At 43.6% G+C, this 18,567-nt stretch overlaps 1 protein-coding gene across 3 annotated transcripts in view; it reads right to left on the reverse strand.

Annotated features, from left to right (window-relative positions):
• Positions 1-15,986, reverse strand: part of Znf76 (zinc finger protein 76) — a 36,183-nt gene extending 20,197 nt beyond the window's left edge. For all 3 annotated transcript variants that reach the window (XM_042684283.1, XM_042684282.1, XM_042684281.1), the window contains exon 1: positions 15,681-15,986. The gene's annotated coding sequence lies outside the window, so the exon portion shown is untranslated. The remainder of the gene's footprint in view (positions 1-15,680) is intronic.
• Positions 15,987-18,567: the final 2,581 nt, after the last annotated feature.

Below are 18,567 nucleotides of genomic sequence, written 5' to 3' on the forward strand. Positions count from 1 at the left end.
AGTGCCACTTCCAGCTGTCTGCTTATGTGGTGCTGAAGAATTGAACCCAGGGCATCATCATACATACAAGGCAAGCGCTCTACCATTGAGCCACCTTCCCAGCCCCCAAATCACCTTTCTTTTAGGCTCAAAGAAAATAAGTCCCCACCCCTCTAGATCTCAATCTAAGCTAAATAGTCCCAACTCACTTTTCTTCATTAGGACCCATAAGTCAAACCTTAATCAACCCACTATTACCCTTGAATCTCCTTAACTTCCAACAGTGCATGACAGGAGGGTGTTAAGGGGATGTTCCATGACTGCAAGGGCTGTATGCCACTGTTATTCTCTCTCTCACTTCCCCCCTCTCGCACCCCTCCCCCCCAACAGATGGAGTCTGGCTATGTAGTCTAGGCTGGTCTCAAACTTGTGATTCTCCTGCTTCCGCCTCCTGAATAGCTGAGATTACTGGCATATATCATCAAATCTTAGCAGAGTCTTAGTACAGAGTCTAAGTACAGAGTTGAACAGATTAGAGAAGATGAGTTAGATGTCAATTTTCCTCTTGACTGGTTGCTGTTTACTTTTAATCTCTGTAAGACATCAACTCTCAGGCCCTTCTTTAAGAATGGCTCATTCTGAATCTAACAACAGTGGCCAGGCACAGGCTTGTTTGTTGAGGCCTAGACAGCTGTCTGAGCAGTTCCTACCTGCATTGGACATTTTAGACTCCCTTAGCTCTCTAAAAAGGACAGACGAGGAGGGAAGCTGCTACTGTTTTCTCCTACGAGGTACCAGGCTTACCAGCTTTTCCATGACCTGAGCTGAACACAGGGTAGGTAAGGGCTGGGTGAAGGGGAAAGTGGTGTGAAACCAATTGACAAAAGGCTGAACAAAAGGGGAGCGCTCCTCACCCAGGAAAAACAGCAACCCCAGTTTTATTTGATGCATTTTAAAAATGAAATTACCTACTGTTACTCTAAGGCAGAAAATAAGTTTATGGCTTCATAATGTATCAATGTTTCCTACTGTGAAACATAAATTATAATTATTAGAAGTAATATTTAAAAAAATTAGATCTTATGAAACAAGATGTGCTTAAACTATCTGTTCAAAACAGAAAAAGGAGATGTAGAAGCAAGGAAACTGAAGAGCAGCCCTAGTACTTATGTTTTTCCACTTTGCCACAGTTCACATATAATCTGGTCATGTTCACGCTGCACTGTGCTGCCTACAGGCACCTGTTCACTATTCCATCACCTATGCCAACCAGAACTCCCTGGACACTTGAACAAGGCTTCTTGTACTCTGTCTCAGCCAGCCGAGAGGGCAACTGTCTTTAAAAAAATAAAACATTTGCTTGAGCAGAGGAGAATATGCAACTTCAACTAGAAAAGAAAGACTTTATGCCAGGTGCCAGTGGCTCCTGCCTATAAGCCTAGCTACTCAGAAGGCTAATACCTAGAGGATCACAGTTCAAAGCCAGCCCAGATAGGAAAGTCTGTGAGACTCTTATCTCCAATAAACCACCAGAAAGCCAGAGAAGAGCTGAAGTTCAAAGTGGTAGAACACTAGCCTTGAATAAAAGAGCTCAGGAACAGCCAAGGCTCTGAGTTCAAGCCCCACGACTGGAAAAAAAGAAAGAAAGAAAGAAAGGAAGGAAGGAAGGAAGGAAGGAAGGAAGGAGGGAGGGAGGGAGGGAGGGAGGGAGGGAGGGAAGGAAGGAAGGAAGGAAGGAGGGAAGGAGGAAAGGAAGGAAGGAGGGAAGGAAGGAGGGAAGGAAGGAGGGAAGGAAGGAAGAAAGAAAGACTTCAGTTGCAAATGTAGAAAACCTCTCAAATGACAAAGAAAGATTAGGTTGGGAGGGATAAAGGCTGATGGGGACAAGTGGCGAACAAATTAGAACCAGGTTTCAGAGAACTGCAGTAAAATGATTGAGTATTTGTTATTACAAAAAAAGACTTCAATGCAAACAAAAACCCAAGTGAAATGAGCTTAGTTCTGTAGGCTTCTAAACACTGAAGAAAAAACAGGAAATTAGTAACAGAAACTTGCATTAACATGATACAAATTTAAAACATCAGCTAAATATTTCTTTGTAAAAGATACACTGATCTTAAAAGCTCAGATTGCTTTTAGTATGGTTCCTATTTGGCTACTGCAACTTTATAGATGTGAATTACTCACAGAAAAGGGAGTAATTTAGGCAAAGTAGATTATTTCCAATTCCAAACGGATAATAAAAATACAGAGCTCTAATTACTTCAGATTTTCATTTAAACTAAAACATGTAACTTAAAAAAAAAACTGCAGTTACAGATTTAAGTGGACTTTAACATCTCAGTTTGTAAACATCCAACACAGCAATCATGGCTGCTTTTCCAACCTACATTTACTTAATGTGTGTGTGGGGGGGGGGAAGAGAGAGAGGGAAAGAGAGAGAGAGAGGGAGAGAGAGAGAAAGAGAAGAGAGAGGAATCCCAGAACCAAGACATATTGGAAGGAATATCCTAAGGATATTTATAGCAACAAGCAAATTAGGATTTCATTCCATTCTGTGGCCACCACTAGTCAAGCAGGGCTGCTTGAAAATGAAATCTCCCATCAGCATGGGCTTATTTAAAACATCACCTTGGGATAAAAAGGTCAAATTTTTATCATCAAAATGGAATAAAACCAACATCCTAACCAGGATGTGGAGTGATTTTGGACTTTTGAAGGAAAATAAATAACAAATGAAAGGAAGAGCTGGTTAAAAAACAAATTAATAGCCAGGCACTGGTGGCTCATGGTTGTAATCCACGCTACTAGGAGGCTGAGATCTGAGAATCACAGTTCGAAGCCATTCTTGGCAGGGAAGACCATGACAGTCTTATCTCCAATTAATCAGACACACACAAAACAAAATAAAAAACAACAACCAAAAAAAAAAAAACCTGTCAGAAGTGGAGCTCTGGCTCAAAGTGGTAGAACACTAGCCTTGAACATTAAAGCTGAGGGACAGTGCCTAGTCCCCTAAGTTCAAGCCCCAGGACCAGCACCAAAATAAATAAATAAAAAAAAAACTAGTTAATAATTGAGAAAATATTTTAAAAATCCATGAATATATTAAAAAAGCCGGGCACTGGTGGCTCACACCTGTAATCCTAACTACTCAGAAGGCTGAGATCTGAGGATGGCAGTTCAAAGCCAGCCCAGGCAGGAGACACTCATCTCCAATAAATCACCAGAACACTGGAAGTGGTGTGTGGCTCAAGTGGTAGAGTGCTAGCCTTGAGCTGAAGAGCTGAGGGACAGCGCCCAGGTCCATAGTTCAAGCCCCATGACCAACAACAACAAAAAAAATACACACCACAAAATATGTTAAAAACATAGACATGTACATGCCTCCAAGAACAATACCAAATTCCCACAGGCCAAGTAAGACTACAATATGAATCCACACTACTGAAAACCACAGTTAATAAGCTATTTAAAAAAAGGTTCATTCTCATTCCTTAAAATAACAAAGGCTATATATGACCAGCAGCCAACATCATACTGAATGGGGAAAATTAAAATCATTTCTCCTAAAATCAGGAACAAGGCAAGGATGGTCACTCTCTCTACTCCTCATCAATATCGTTCTGGAATTCCTAGCCAGAACAATAAGGCAAGTGGAGGACATAAAAGGAATTCACACAAGGAAAGAAGAAGCCAAACTATTCCCATTTTTTGATTATTCTGTTTTTGATTATTTTGTCTTGTTTATCTTATGTATGGTGTATTCAAGTGTACATCTTCAGAAGGGTTGGGGGAGGGTACAGAACTTGAGGGAAAAAGGGTGAAAAAGTGCAGCAGTAGAGCTCACTGGACATTGATGAAAATGAACTATATGACCTACACAACTCATGGGTGGAGATAGGAAGGAGGGTCTGGGAGAGAATGAAAGAACAGAAGACACTGACTCATGTAATTGTAATCTCTCTGTACGTCACCTCTATAATAACAATAAATTAATAAAAAGGCTCTTTCTCAGTAATTAACAAGAAAATAATCACAATGATATATTTCTCAAATTATCAGAAATCAAAGTATAAGTCAGGTACTGGGGGCTCATGCCTAACCCTAACTAGTCAGGAGGCTAAGATGGAGGATCCAGCTTTGAAGACTCTTTTTGTTTTTTTTTTAAATCAGTTGTGGGCACTGCACCTGGGCACTGTTACTGAGCTCTTCAGCTCAAAGCAAGTGCTCTACCACTTGAGCCACAGCACCACTTCTGGTTTTCTGAGTGATTTATTGAGATAAGAGTCTCACAGACTTTCCTGCCGGGGCTGGCTTTGAACCATGATCCTCAGATCTCAGCCTCCTGAGTAGCTAGGATTAAAGGGGAAGCCACCAGCGCCTGGCTTGAAGACTTATCTCCAGTTAAATAGCAAAATCCAGAATGGAGCTGTGGCCCAAGTGGTGAAACACTATCCTGGAGGGGAAAAAACTAAAGGTCAGTGCACAGGCCTGAGTTCAAGCCCTAGTACCAGCACACACACAAAAAAATTAAAGTATAAACTCCATCAGTCAAAGCTGGCAAGGATGGGAGACAGGTACACGCTGTCAGGACCCAATTTAAAATGGGCAAAAAATTAGAAGACATATCACCAAATAAGATATCCATATGAAAAACAAACACATGAAAAGATAATCAACATTGGGTCATTAGAAAACTGCACTATGTAGCTGTTAGGATGATAAAAATCTGGAATACTGACGTCAAAGGCTGGCAAAGGATGTGGAATGACAGGAACTCTCACTCACTGCTGGTGGGGAATAAAAAAGTGGAACAGCCACTTTGGAAGACAGTTTGGCAGTTACTTACAACGTGAAACATACTTCTACCATATGATCCAGCAATCATACTCCTTGCTATTTACCCCATTGAGCTGAAAACTTATGTCCACAGAAAAACCTGAATATAAATGCTTGAGCAGTTTAATCCATGTCTGCCAAAAAGTAGTAGCAACTAAGATATCCTTCAATAAACAAACTATGGTACATTTTTACGTGGAATACTTACTCAGCAATAAGAAAATGAGCTATTAAGCCATGAAAAATAATATGGAGGAAACTTAAACTCATATTGCTAAATAAAAGAGTTGAGTTGGAAAAGAGTATATACAACATGATTCCAACCGTACAACATTCTGGAAAAAGCAAAACTATACAGCCAATAAAAAGATCAATTAGTGGAACAGGTGACACTTTATAGGGTGAACACATAGAATATACAACACAGAAGAAGCTCTAATGTAAACTATAGACAGTTACTAATAGTGCATCCATATTAGGGTACACATTAGGGTATACATATTAGTTATCCATATTAGTGTTTACCAATACCAGGTGTTAATAATAAAGGGGTATGGAACTTCTGCTCTTTTTTTTTTTTTTTTTGGCTAGTCCTGGTACCTGAACTCTAGGCCTGAGCACTATTCTTCAGCTCTTCAGCTCAAGGGTAGTGCTCTACCACTTGAGCCACAGTGCCACTCCTGGCCTTTTCTGCTTATGTGGTGCTAAGGAATTGAACCCAGGGCCTCATGAATGCTAGGCAAGCACTCTACCACTGAGCCACCTTCCCAGCCCTGCTCAGTTTTTTTCTGTAAATTTAAAACCACTTAAGAAACAGTTAATTAAAAAAAAAAAAAACAACTAACACCTGAGGCTGGCAAGAGGGGAGACAGACACCAATGTGCCTTGCTGATGACCGCACTGGAGGTTGCTCTGGGTTCCTAAGAGAACAGTCAATGCTTAATCCCCAATGGGAAAAACTGAAGAGTCAGCAACCCTGTCCTCATAATTTATCCCACAAAACAGTGTACAAAAACAAAAAAACAAGAGTTAGCTACAAAATGAAAAAATGTTTCAGACAAGAACCATGAAGAACATCTAGAGTCACAGGGGGTTAACAAATTAATTATAAGTGAAAAAATACATACGGTTAACATTCATCCGGGTAATACCTGAATGAACATCAATTCTAAGTGGACAAGGCCAGAAGAGGCCAAACAGAAATGAATGTTGTGCTAAAAGCAGTGGCGCCGGGGGCTCACGCCTGTAATCCTTCCTACTCAGAAGGCTGAGATCTGAAGATCATGGTTCAAAGCCAGCTGCGCAGGAAAGTCCTTGAGACTCTTATCTCCAATCAACCACTCAGATAACCAGAAGTGATTCTGTGGCTCAAGTGGTAGAGTATTCACCTTGAGCTGAAGAGCTCAGGGACAGCACCCAGGCCCAGAGTTCAAGCCCCACGACTGACCAAAAACAAAAACAAAAAAAAAAACAGTACAATTTTTTAAAAATGGTTAAAGCAAAGATGCTAGCATTGAACTGCAAGGCAGTTCTGTGATAAACCTAGGGCTTGATTGCCAGTCCCTCCCCTCTTAGGCTTTTCCTTTACCTTTGCCACAGCCTTCCTCATTGCCTCCTTCATCTCTCCTAGTTCCTGCAATGAAAAATACTGCTTCCTATTCAATTCATGCCACTGTAAATACTGATTCAGGGAACTTCTCCCTCTAGGGATGTCCACCTGAGGTGGACATTTGGTTTTTTAATGATAGTTCAAAATATTCTTGAAATGTTTTGTCTTATGGAAGAAAGTAGCAGCAGGACCACATGATTCACTTTCTTATATTGATCTCCAGAGAAACTGTTACTTTTTTTTTTTTTTTGGCCAGTCCTGGCGCTTGAACTCAGGGCCTATGCACTGTCCCTGAGTTTCTTTTACTCAAGGCTAGCACTCTACCACTTGAGTCAGAGCACCACTTCCGGCTTTTTCTGTTTATGTGTTACTGAGGAATCAAACTCAGGGCTTCATGCATGCTAGGCAAGCACTCTGTCACTAAGCCACATTTCCAGCCCTGTTACATTCTTAACTCCAAGCAATGTCTAGGGGGTTGTGAGAAACATAATCATGAACTGTTGGGAGACCACACTGGGACACTCTGGAGAGAAGTTGGGCACTATCAAGCAAAATTAATGCAGTACATACCATCTGATCCAACAACTTCACATCTAGTCTACAGGTAGACACATGTGTGAAAAATGGTATATATCCAAGATTATTGATGATACAACCTGTGTAATAACAGCAAAAGAATGAAAACAAAATAAAGCCTTTCAATACTCCACAAGATGTAGATATAAACAAGGAAGCTCTTCACATGTTGACACAGAAAATGAAATTCTTGATAAGACAGAGAATTGTATGCTGAGGTTGTTAAAGTTTCCATCTATAAAGCTGAGAAGAAAATTCATGTTTGTTTGCCTAAAACTTATAGAAGTTAGGGCCAAGGTCTAGTAAGTACTGAATTAAGAGGAGAAGGACTGGAGGCGTGGCTCAAGTGACAGAGTACCTGCCTAACAAGTGCAAGGCCTTGAGTTCAGACCTAAGTATGACCCAAAAAAAATTTTTTAAAGAAGAAAAAGCATTACATTTGTGGATATATGTATAGGAATATATATGTATACATATATATATATATATAGTGTATATATATATATATGATTTGATACTATGTAGTGATTCAGGCATATATATATATATATATATATATATATATACGATTTGATGCTATGCAGCGATTCAGGCATCTACCTGGGGTCTTGGGATGGATCCCTGCAGCTGATGAGTCATTACTGAATTAACACTGACATCTAAGTGACACAGGGATAAACAGCTAAGGGAGGACAGCTTCCAGATGCAGCTAAAGGATTCCATTGCCACAGTATGTGTTTTCTTCAACACTTGGCTCTTTTCAGTGGGATATAGCACACTCTTACTTCCTGTCACACTGATTATAATTTAAGTTCCTGGAGAGCATGCCTTTCAGCTTAATTAGCACCTAACAAAGAATGGGTATGTAGATTCCAAATGATTATGCCATTGGTCACATCGCTAACTGAGCAGTTTAGCTCATATTTGAATCCTAATTCAGTTCCAATTACTATTAATTAGATCTAATTGAATAAGAGCAGATTTCATCTATTATAAAACTACCAGTTCCTTAAGAAAAGGTTCTAGAAAGAGAGTAAATGCTGAGTAAAAGAGGAAGTGGGGAAGGAACTGAGCTCTCCCAGCTCTTCCCAACATCACCATGTGAACTCTCTCCTAGCCTCAGCTGGTGGACCTTTGCTGACCTGAAATATTATCTCCCCCTACTCCCACAGCTACATTCATGGTTTCCTCCCAGACCAATGTCAAGAAAAGCTTTACCTGACTAACATCATACCAATCTCAGATTTTAGCCCCGTGGTTCCTATGCATTTGCCAGTGAAGCTCACCAGGGAGCAGGGGTCATTTGTCGTGCTCCAGGGGTAGATTGTCTCTGTCATTATAAGCTTGGGTGGCACAGCACCAGCATATGGCAGACATGCCCTGGGTATTACCTTAGTGAATAAAGGAAGGAAAGAATCTTACCACCAATTTTACTACCTCATGTAGTATTAAACAGTTTCCAAAACGTTCAGAGTACACAGACAGATTGCCCCTAAGCACCTAGTTCAACTCTTACAGTGTGATCAGCTTAGAAAGACAGCTCATTTCTAGCCAAAAGTGGTAAATGCAGTTGAAGAGGCAGTCAGTGCTGCTGGAAGAGTCCCAAAAGCTCACAGACACCTACTAACAGAGGGCAGCCTGACACTGAACCCTCTCATCTGTTACCCAGTGTAGACTTGTATATCCAGCTGTTTACCAATAACATATTCAAAAGTGCTCTGTATTTCCCTCTTCTCACAACCTGCCGTACTCTGAACACTCCATTCTAGTAAAATGGGTTCCACCCTTAATTTGCTCAGGCCAAAAATGAGGAGCCATCCTCAACATCTTTACTTGTTATATTCAGTTCATCAGTGGATCAGTATTGAACTATCCACTCTTCTACAGCTTTATTTTGGATTCAAGACACCAACTTCTCTCATCTGGACCACTGCTTTACACCTCCACATCAGTTTCTCCTCTACTCTTGCCCTATTACAGCCTATTCTCAACACAGAAGCCAGAAGGAGAACCTAAGTCAGACATGTCACTTACTTGTTCAGAATCCTCTAATGGATAAATGCACATCACAATTCACAATAAAAGCCAGTGGCCCCCAAGACCTATGGTCTGCCCTCAATCTACTCCCACTGAACGATCACCAGCTGTATCTCCTCTCTTACTCCCCCACAGCCATTCCAGCTGGCTTCCTCATGTTTAACACAACAAACACACTCCTGCCTTGGGGCCTTTAAACTTGCTGTTTACCCAGAATGGAATAAACTTCCCCTGATATAATATATATCCTTGGCTCACCTCTAATTTCTTTCAAGTCTTTGCTCAAATGTTATCTTTTTAGTGAGATGGTCCTTGAACATGCTATTTAACATCACAACACCTGGAATCTTGGCATCTCTTCTCCACTTAATTGTCTCAGTATACATTTTACTTGTTTATTTTGTCTGTTCTCCTTCATCCACTTCCCAATAGATGAGATCAATGCTTTATCTTTGGTGCCTAGAAAAGTATATGATACAGAACATTCTCCAAATACTTCTAGAAATGAGTGAATGGATCTGTGAAGGACTGAACATTCACACCTTTGGAATCTGTCAATAAGCTAAAAGCTTAGGCCAGTCAGTGGAGAGCCTAGTTAAGCTGTGGGCTCTTCCCATCCCTTGGGAGGTCCTGATTCACCCTTACTGTCTCACCTTCTCAAGTCTAGTCCATCTATTTTCCATCAGAAACCAAACCAGTACTAGGAAGCAAGAAACCCCAGGGCAACAAATGCATGTTGCTAGGATATTACAATTCTTAAGCCACCAGGTACAGAATTCTGCTGAGTACTAATTTTTAAATTTAGCCTACTGGTATCTCACAAACAGAAGAGGTCACAGGTTAGGAATAAATATACTATTTAACTTAGATAATAGTCCTGATGTAGTAACAGCAGTTCATTTACTTTGAGATGTTTTCAAGGAATAGAGCTAAATTTCCACTTGTTCATCAAGCTACTTCACCCTCAAGTTTGTTATTATGGATTTTCAACATATACAAAAGCAGAAAGAGTAGTATACTGAACCAGGTGCTGTGGCTTATGCCTAATAAGCCTAGGAGCTCAGGAGGATGAGATCTGAGGTCAGTTTGAAGCTAGCTTAAGTAGTAAGGTCTGTGAGACTCTTATCTTCAATAAACTAACAAAAAGCCAGAAATGGAACTGTGGCTTAAGTGGTAGAGTGGTAGCTTTGAGGAAAAGAAGTTCAGAGAGAGTGCCTAGGTATTGAATTCAAGCACCCGGACCAGCACCAAAATAAATAACTAAATAAATAAAATGTATAGTATATCGAGTTTCATGGACCCAACAATTTTCAACATTTTGCCAATTTGTTTCCCCTACTCTGTGATCCTCTCTGCCTCTCACTAAATATATTTCACTTAGCTGTTTTTCTTGAGAACAGGTCTATACAGGACAGACTTTGACCTACCATTTTTACTCATTCCTTCACAAGAACAATGACTGAAAAACCAAGACTGTCTAAATCAAGGGAGTTATCAATTATCATGCTCAGAGATAAGTACAGACATGAACTGTTTTTTTACTTGTTTGTATGTGACCCAGAATTTCTGAGTTGAATTAACCCAATCCAGTAAGTATTTACTGATTCTCTTCATATTCTAAATATGAGAAGGATTAAAATGGCAGAAGATAGCCAGACACTGATGATTCATACTTGTAATCCTAGCTACTTAGGAGGCTGAGATCTGAGGATTGCAGTTCAAATCCAGGCCAGGCAGGAAAGTCCGAGATTCTTATCCAGAAGTGAAGTTGTGACTCAAAAGTGGTAGAGCAGTAGCCTTGAGCAAAACAGCTCAGACACAGGGACATTGCCCAGGCCCTGAGTTCAAACCCCAGGGCCAAAAAAAAAAAAAAAAAAAGCAGAAAATAAAGGAAACCTTGCAACTGGGCTCTCAGGGAAGTAATAAGGATGGTTGGAAAGAGAAAAATACACAAATAACTAAAGTATAAGGCAGAATATGTACTGTACTCTAAGAAAGATAAAACCAGTCCAGAGTCAAATCTCCTTTTTAAGTCTACCCAGTTTATAGATCCATGGTACACACCCCTTCCCTAAATGAAGTTTCCTTCTATGCTGTACTTGTATAGTTAACGTTTTCAGAGACTGGGAAGTTGGTGATCCACAGAACAGCCTTTTGGGTGTGTGTGTGTGTGTGTGTGTGTGTGTGTGTGTGTGTGTGTGTGTTGGTCCTGGGTCTTGAACTCGGGGCCTAGGCTCTGTCTCTGAGCTTCTTTTGCTCAAGGCTAGTGTTCTACCACTTGAGCCACGGCTCTGCTTCTGGCTCTTTTGTTAATTCATTGCAGAAAGAGTCTCATGGACTTTCCTGATGAACTGGCTTCAAACCATGATCCTCAGATCTCAATCTCCTGAGTAGCTAGGATTATAGGTGTAAATCACTTGTGCCTGGCAGTTGAAGATTTTTAATTTTTATTTTTTGCCAGTCCTGGAGCTTGAACTCAAGGCCTGGGCACTGTCACTGAGCCTCTCTGTGCTCAAGGCTAGCACTCTACCACGAGCCACAGCACCACTTCCAGCTTTTTTTTTTTTTTTTTAATGTGATACTGAGGAGTAGAACCCAGAGCTTCATGCATGCTAGGCAAACACTCTCCCACTAAGCCACATTCCCAGCCAAGTTGAAGATTTTTTAATGTCATATTTTTAACCCACCATTCAGTTTCCAGCAGGAGGGGCAGATTGGAGAGCAAAAGTCCTGCCAAAAGCTTGGAAAACCTTCGGTCTAATGCTGACACTCAAAGCATTCTTACCCTAAGGGTACAGACAGCAAGTACCTTCATAAATAGGAAAAAACATTCTCCCTAATAGCCTAAAAACAGAGATCACAGTGATTTATTATCAGAAACTATCACAAGTTCCCAGAAAAGATGCAGGTCTTTGGATAAACCAAAATGGCTAATGAGTCTACTAGTCGATGGGAGAAGGTCTGAGAACAGCAGGGTCATTCACATGCCCCTCTAACTAGGTGCACAGGAGAGCTCAGGGGCAGCGTGGGAAGGGATTTGCTTTGCAATCAGTTACAAAGATTGGAGAGATGCTGATGGTGAGAAAAGAGGGAAGGAGAAAGAAGATATTGTGAGAAAGCTGGAGAAGGAAGGTGAAAGACAATTTTGGCTTAAAAACTCATGATGAAAATGAAGGAAACACCATGAGATGATGTTTGTGGCCAGGGGTCTGGGGGCAAGACCATAGAATGGGAATGCATAGGTTATTGTGGATGGAGTTCATGTTGAGATAGAAGGGATTCATTTCATTGAAACTGAGCACATAAGGTCACTAAACAAAGATCAATTGGGAGGATCCCAGGATGAGGCTAATAAACAAGAAAGGCCAATAGTGTCCAGAAGATATACTGGAGACCCCATTTCAAGGTAAATGTTCATGTGGTGACTTGCAGCTAAGCTCCAGCTAAGCAGGAGCTAATAGGTAAGTGGACTGTACTCCAAGTTGCCAGAGCAAAAATGAGATCCTACTTGAAAAGGGCTGTGGTGTAGCTCAAGTGTAGACAGAGTGCCTGTCTAGCAAACTCAAGGCTCTGAGTTCAAACCCCATACACAGTGGGACAGATGGTCTTACAGAATATGGATACATAGATTCCTGGGGGAGAGGCATAAGAGACCTACATGGATCAGAGGATTGGAGGTAAAGTGTCTGGGAGGCTGCAGACATTTTAGGTGAGATTATGGGGTGAGGTCTGGGTGCTCCAAGAATGTCTGGGCAAAGGATATAGACAGGTTTTTTAGGTTAACTCGTTCAAGGCATGCTCCCCCACCTGGGCACCAATGGATCACATCTATAATACTAGCTTTTTGGGAGGCTGAGATCTGAGGATCACTGTTTGAAGCCAGGCCAGGAAAGTCCATGATGGGACTCTGATCTCCAATTAACTACCCTCTCCCCCCAAAAAAGCTGGAAGTAGAACTGTGGCTCAAATGGTAGAACACTAGCCTTGAGCAAAAAAAACCTTGAGATAGTGCCTATGCGCATATGTGTGCATGTGAACACACACTTACTTGTGCGTGCGTGCGCGCACACACACACACACAAAGACAAGCTACCCCAAAACATGGCAATTTGAGAAAAATGACAGCAGTGTATAAGTCATTCTCATCTTTCTCCCTTTTCCATGAAGCGGATTATAAGACCCGTCATGTGCCGGGTACTCTCCCTATGCCCAAAGGACTTTTTTTTTTAGAGCCAGTCCTGGGGCTTGAACTCAGGGCCTAGGCACTGTCCCTGAGCTTCTGTTGCTCAAGGCTAGCACTTGGCCACTTGAGCCACAGTGCCACTTCTGGCTTTTTCTGTGTATGTGGTACTGAGGGAATTGAACTCAGAGCTTCATGCATGCTAGGCAAGCACTCTACCACTAAGCTATATCCCCAGCCCTGAACATCTTTATTTTTAAAGACAAGAGGTCACAGAGAAGCTGAACAATCAGTTTCCCCCAGTTTGGGAAACTGCTATCATTAGATCACACAGTTGGTCCCACAGCACTTCTCAACTATCCACTCACCACCAAATCTAGCAGAAAAAGACACAGGTTTATTAACCTTTTCTTCAGATCTTCATTTCCTTACTGCAGGCTCTCATGTCACATAAAAGTTATATCAAATACATTTATGTGCTTTCTCTTGATTTGTCTTTTGTTATAGAAGCCTTAACTATGAGTTGGGAGGAAAAAGGTATCTTCCCTCTCATTTAAAGTACAGAGGCCCCAGGGAATTAAGGGGCAAAAAGACATGAACAGTAGGGTGAGAAAAACACCAACCAATGAGATAAAGGGTACATAGAAAGCACCCATCCCAGGGTATTTGTGTCTTGGAATGAGTTGGTATTGAGCTTAACAATGATTAGAAAATAAGGAACCTGGGGCCGAGGTTGATGCAGAAAACCAGGTAATTCAGGTAAAGGAGATTCAGGTAAGGGAGATAGTGAGGTGGGATTTTTGGAGCCTGTGAGTTCAAATCCTAGCTCTGTTAGCCGTGTGATTTTTCAAGTTCATTCATTTAAAACCAATCCTCCCCCAAAAGTGGGGGGGAGGGGAGAGAAAATGATGGTGGGTATAACATTACCTTTTGGGCTTTTTGAAAGGTAAAACTTGTTTGCTCTATAAGAGATGCTTAGTGTGCTAATCATCATTAAAGCAGTATCATAGCAGTGTTAAAAAAAAAAAAAAAAAGAGGCCTCAGCCAAGATGCGAAGATTGGAGTTCTAAGATGTTAGGAGTGGCTGGTTTAGGCCACATAGTTTACTGTCTGTAAGTCCCTAGCACTCAGGATAGTGAAGCCCCACCCCCATCCTCAGTGTGTGTGGGTGTGTGTGGGGGGGTCCTTAGTAAAAACAGCTGCTATAAAGGTTCCTTGTGTGCCAGGAGTGGGGTTGGGTGTGTTACCCCAGGCATCACTATCATCTTCCCTTAGCAGAAGTGGAGACTAAGCTAAATTGTAATGCCAAAAGTCTCATAGCTGAAGGGCTAGACTTAGGTTAGGCTGGGACTTAGATTTATGACCTCAATGCCCTAAGCTAAAACTGTCAGCTATATTGCTTTACCAAGGCAACTGATGGCCTGAGCAAGGGGAATGAGTATTGAGTATAGGGATCATGGGAATGAGGGGAGAAGAGTTATTAAGCAAGTAGACCCTGACATGTGGTTACAAGACTAAGCTTCTCAGGGTGGGATAGAAACAAGACTGTGATCATTATCTTGACTGAGAACTGCAAAGTTTCAGATGGAAGGCAACTCTTGAAATCTAACCCAACCATATCACAATATCGATGAGAAACTGAAATCCAGGGTAAGAAAGGGCCTTTCCCTCAGGGTTTCCAAAGCACAACAGTGGCAGGCTCTCTAAACTCGAACCTGGAACAACAAAACCCAGAATTTTTTATGTCTCTAGTTACTGCGACTTCATATTTATCTCAATATCGTCCTCAGCACCAGCACGGTGCGGTGTGGGTCAGTACTAATACATGTGCTGATTGACTCTGAAGGGCTGGGGTAAGGGTAGAAAGGGATGATTGTGGGGCGTTTGTAGGACAAAACTACAACATGGGGTTGAGGATTATAAGGTTACAGGGCAAAAAACATGAGTTATGTAGACGACTGATTAGGAAAACTATTGGAGTATGGCTTGTGAGTTGGCAGAAGAGGTTTGAGAAGTCACTAACTTTGTGAGGAACCTGGGACAGTTTGGGGGTCACTGAGGAGGGATGTAGGGATCTTAGAGCCGAGTGAGTCACTGTATTCGAACTGAGGGGGCAGGGGTCTCTGGGTTGGCGGGTCCCTGAGCGGGGTTAGCAGTTACTGAATTGTGGGTCACCTGGTGCGGTTTGGGGTCAGGGGGTGGGAAGTGGGGTCACATAGGTGGAAGCGGGCGCGGTCACGGGGTGGGGTTTGGCAGACCTGTAAGAATCGCAAGGGGGGGAGGTTGAGAGGCAGGGACGGGGGTGGGGGGGAGGCCCGGCCGCCGTCCAGTGGCCGGGCCGCGGGGCTAGGGCCGGAGGAGGGTGGGCACGACGGGCTCGGGGCCTTCCCTGGGCCCTGCGCCCGCCCAGCCTCCCGCCTGGAGCACGGTGGACCCATTCTTCCCGCAGCCACCAACCTGACAGCCCCCGAGGGCGACTCCGCCGACAGACCGCCATGCACCGGGCCCCGCCACCAGCGCCGGCCCCGCAACCCGCCTGCGCCATAGCCCGCCCGCCCGCGCGCGGCTTGCCTCGCGCGATATCCAGGTTCCAGGGCCGCCGCGCTTTCCTCCGCTCTCGGTGCGCCTCTACCGCGCCCCGGAACCCGTATGGAAAGTACCGGGCACGCTCCACCCCGCCCTCCCTTCGCCGCAGAGGACGGGCCTCCTTATCCCGGTTCCGGGGCCCCTCAGAGCCCCGGTAGCCGGGCTCTGAACCGAACCCCGCCGAACCCCGCTCCCCCGCCCCCCGCCGGCGTGACGCAGGCCCGCGAGGCCGAGCGCCCGGGGAGGGCGCGATGACGTCACGACGCCGGGTCGGCGCCCGGGCGCCGCGCCCACCACAGTCACTACAGCAACCGGGACCGCTACCTGGCAGGCTCCCCGGCTCCGTTCTCCTGAGGCCCGAGGCCGGGGCAGGGCGGTCCCACAGGCCTGGCGACACCCTCCTGCTCCCGAGTAGGTGAGCTTCAGGAGTCTGACCACACGCAGGTTATGAGGAAAGCAGCATCTCCGGGGGGTTCACCCCACGCCCCGAGCTGGCCGGCTGGGTCTGGAGGCCCTTTAAAGGGCGCGGTCCGCGGGCACTGCCTACTGACCTTGGAGCTAACCCTCTGAGGAAGCAATTGCAGGTTATTGAAAAGGACTTTGAGCAGCTTTCCTGCTTTGATGCCCGCAAAACCGCTGCTCCCCTTGGTTGGCTGGGAACAGGGAGAACAAAACTAAGCGCAGAGGGGCTGCAATGGGGGGTGGGAGCCATTTCCAGGAACCTGAGAAAACGAAAAGTGAGCTGTCCTTAAAAATACAATACATGCGCCGGGCGCCGGTGGCTCACGCCTGTCATCCTAGCTACTCAGGAGGCTGAGATCTGAGGATCGTGGTTCAAAGCCAGCCCGGACAGGAAAGTCCGTGAGACCCTTATCTCCAATAAACCACTCAGAAAACTGGAAGTAGTGCTGTGGCCCAAGTGGTACAGCACTAGCCTTAAGCTGAAGAGCTGAGGGACAGCGCCCAGGCCCAGAGTTCAGGCCCTATGACCAGACCAAAAAAAAAAAAAATACACACATGCCTACACCTATTCTACGAACATAAATACAATGCACCTAACTACATAAATAAGGAAGGGTTGGGGGGTGTACATGCCTATATCCCAGTACTTAGGAAGCAGAGACAGGAGTATCAAGAGTTTGAGGTCAGCATAGGCTGCAGAGCAAGTCTCCATCTCAAAAACAAACACTGGGTTAGAGGGGGGGGGAAGAGAGAGAGACAGACAGACCGAGAGGGAGGGAGGAGAGAGGAGGAAAGCTGGAGAGGGGGAGAGATGAGGAGAGGAGAGAGAGGAGAGAAAGAGAGCAAACAAACAAACAAAAAACAGGTGAAGAACTGCCTTGGTAAGAGACAACTGGTTTTAGATACATGGGGAGGAATGTGGTAAGAAACTGTGCTTCTCTGTCCCTTCAAACATTGACTCATGGTGGCTCATGCCTGTAATCTAGCTTCTCAGGATGCTGAGATCCAAGGACTGACATTTGAAGCCAGCCCAGCAGAAAGTTCTCCTGAGATGTATCTCCATTTTAACCACCAAAAAAGCCAAAAGTGGAGCTATGGCTCAAGTGGAAGTGCAAAAAAGCTAAGGGACAGTGCCAAGACCCTGAGTTAAAGCCCCAGGACTGACACATACAAAAATTTTTTGACTCATTTTATATGTGTGTGTGTATGTGTATATATATATATATATATATCCCTCCTCCCCAAACCTAACACATTTAGCTTAATAAAAATATTTTTCTTGCTGGGCACTGGTGGCTCATGCCTGTAATCCTAGGTACTCAGGAGGCTGAGATCTGAGGATCACAGTTCAAAGCCAACCTGGGCAGGAAAGTCTGTGAGACTTTTATCTCCAATAAACGACCAGAAAACCAGAAGTGGCATTGTGGCTCAAGTAGTATAGCGCTAGCCTTGAGCTGAAGAGCTGAGGGACAGTGCCCAGGTCCTGAGTTCAGGCCCCACAACTGAAAAAAATTTTTTTCTTGATATGTGATCAACTATATATTATATATAATGCGTATGGTATATGTAGCCTAGGTTAGCCTTCAACTCCCAATCCTCCTGCCTCAGCCTCTTGAGTGCTGGGATTATACCCCTTATTCCCACTGCATTAAAAATAAGTGTTGAAGGGAATAAATTAGCAACATTGACAATATACTGGACTTGAGGCCTAGAGCAGTTTAAGATGCCTTTGGGGGTTTGGAGGTACGGATCCTATTCTTTTGTCTGACAAGCTTAACTAGAACACCCTGGCCCCTCTCCCCAATCTTACACCTTACTGTTCTGATCTTATCTGTTTTGGCACAGCATTTGTAGGGGTGGAGCTGGAACTGGAAGTTCTCATCAGTTTCTCGGTTTACAGGCTTAGTGGCAGTTGATGGCTCATTCTCATGGTTAATAATCCTTAAAGACCTCAGCACAAAAACAAACAATCTGATCACTATGGTGCTCTTTCAGTTCCTTTTTGGTGGAAGTTTGACAAATGATTTTTTTAATAGACAACAGTAAAGGATGAAGTAGCTTTATCTCACAGCATGAATTGTACAGAAGGAAATGGGACCCAGTGTACCTAAGTTTGTCCCTTCAACCTTCCACCACCACCTTTGTCCATAGTAAAACATTCCTGCAGCTGGGCACCAGTGGCTCACCCCTGTAAGCTTAGTTACTCAGGAGACTGATATCTGAGAATCTCAGTTTGAAGCTAGCCTGGGCAGGAAAGCATGTAAAACTATTTTCTCTAATTAATCACAGAAAAAGC

This window comes from Dipodomys spectabilis, unplaced genomic scaffold, assembly GCF_019054845.1.
Source record: "Dipodomys spectabilis isolate Male_0828 unplaced genomic scaffold, ASM1905484v1 ptg000085l, whole genome shotgun sequence".
Lineage (NCBI taxonomy): Eukaryota > Metazoa > Chordata > Mammalia > Rodentia > Heteromyidae > Dipodomys > Dipodomys spectabilis.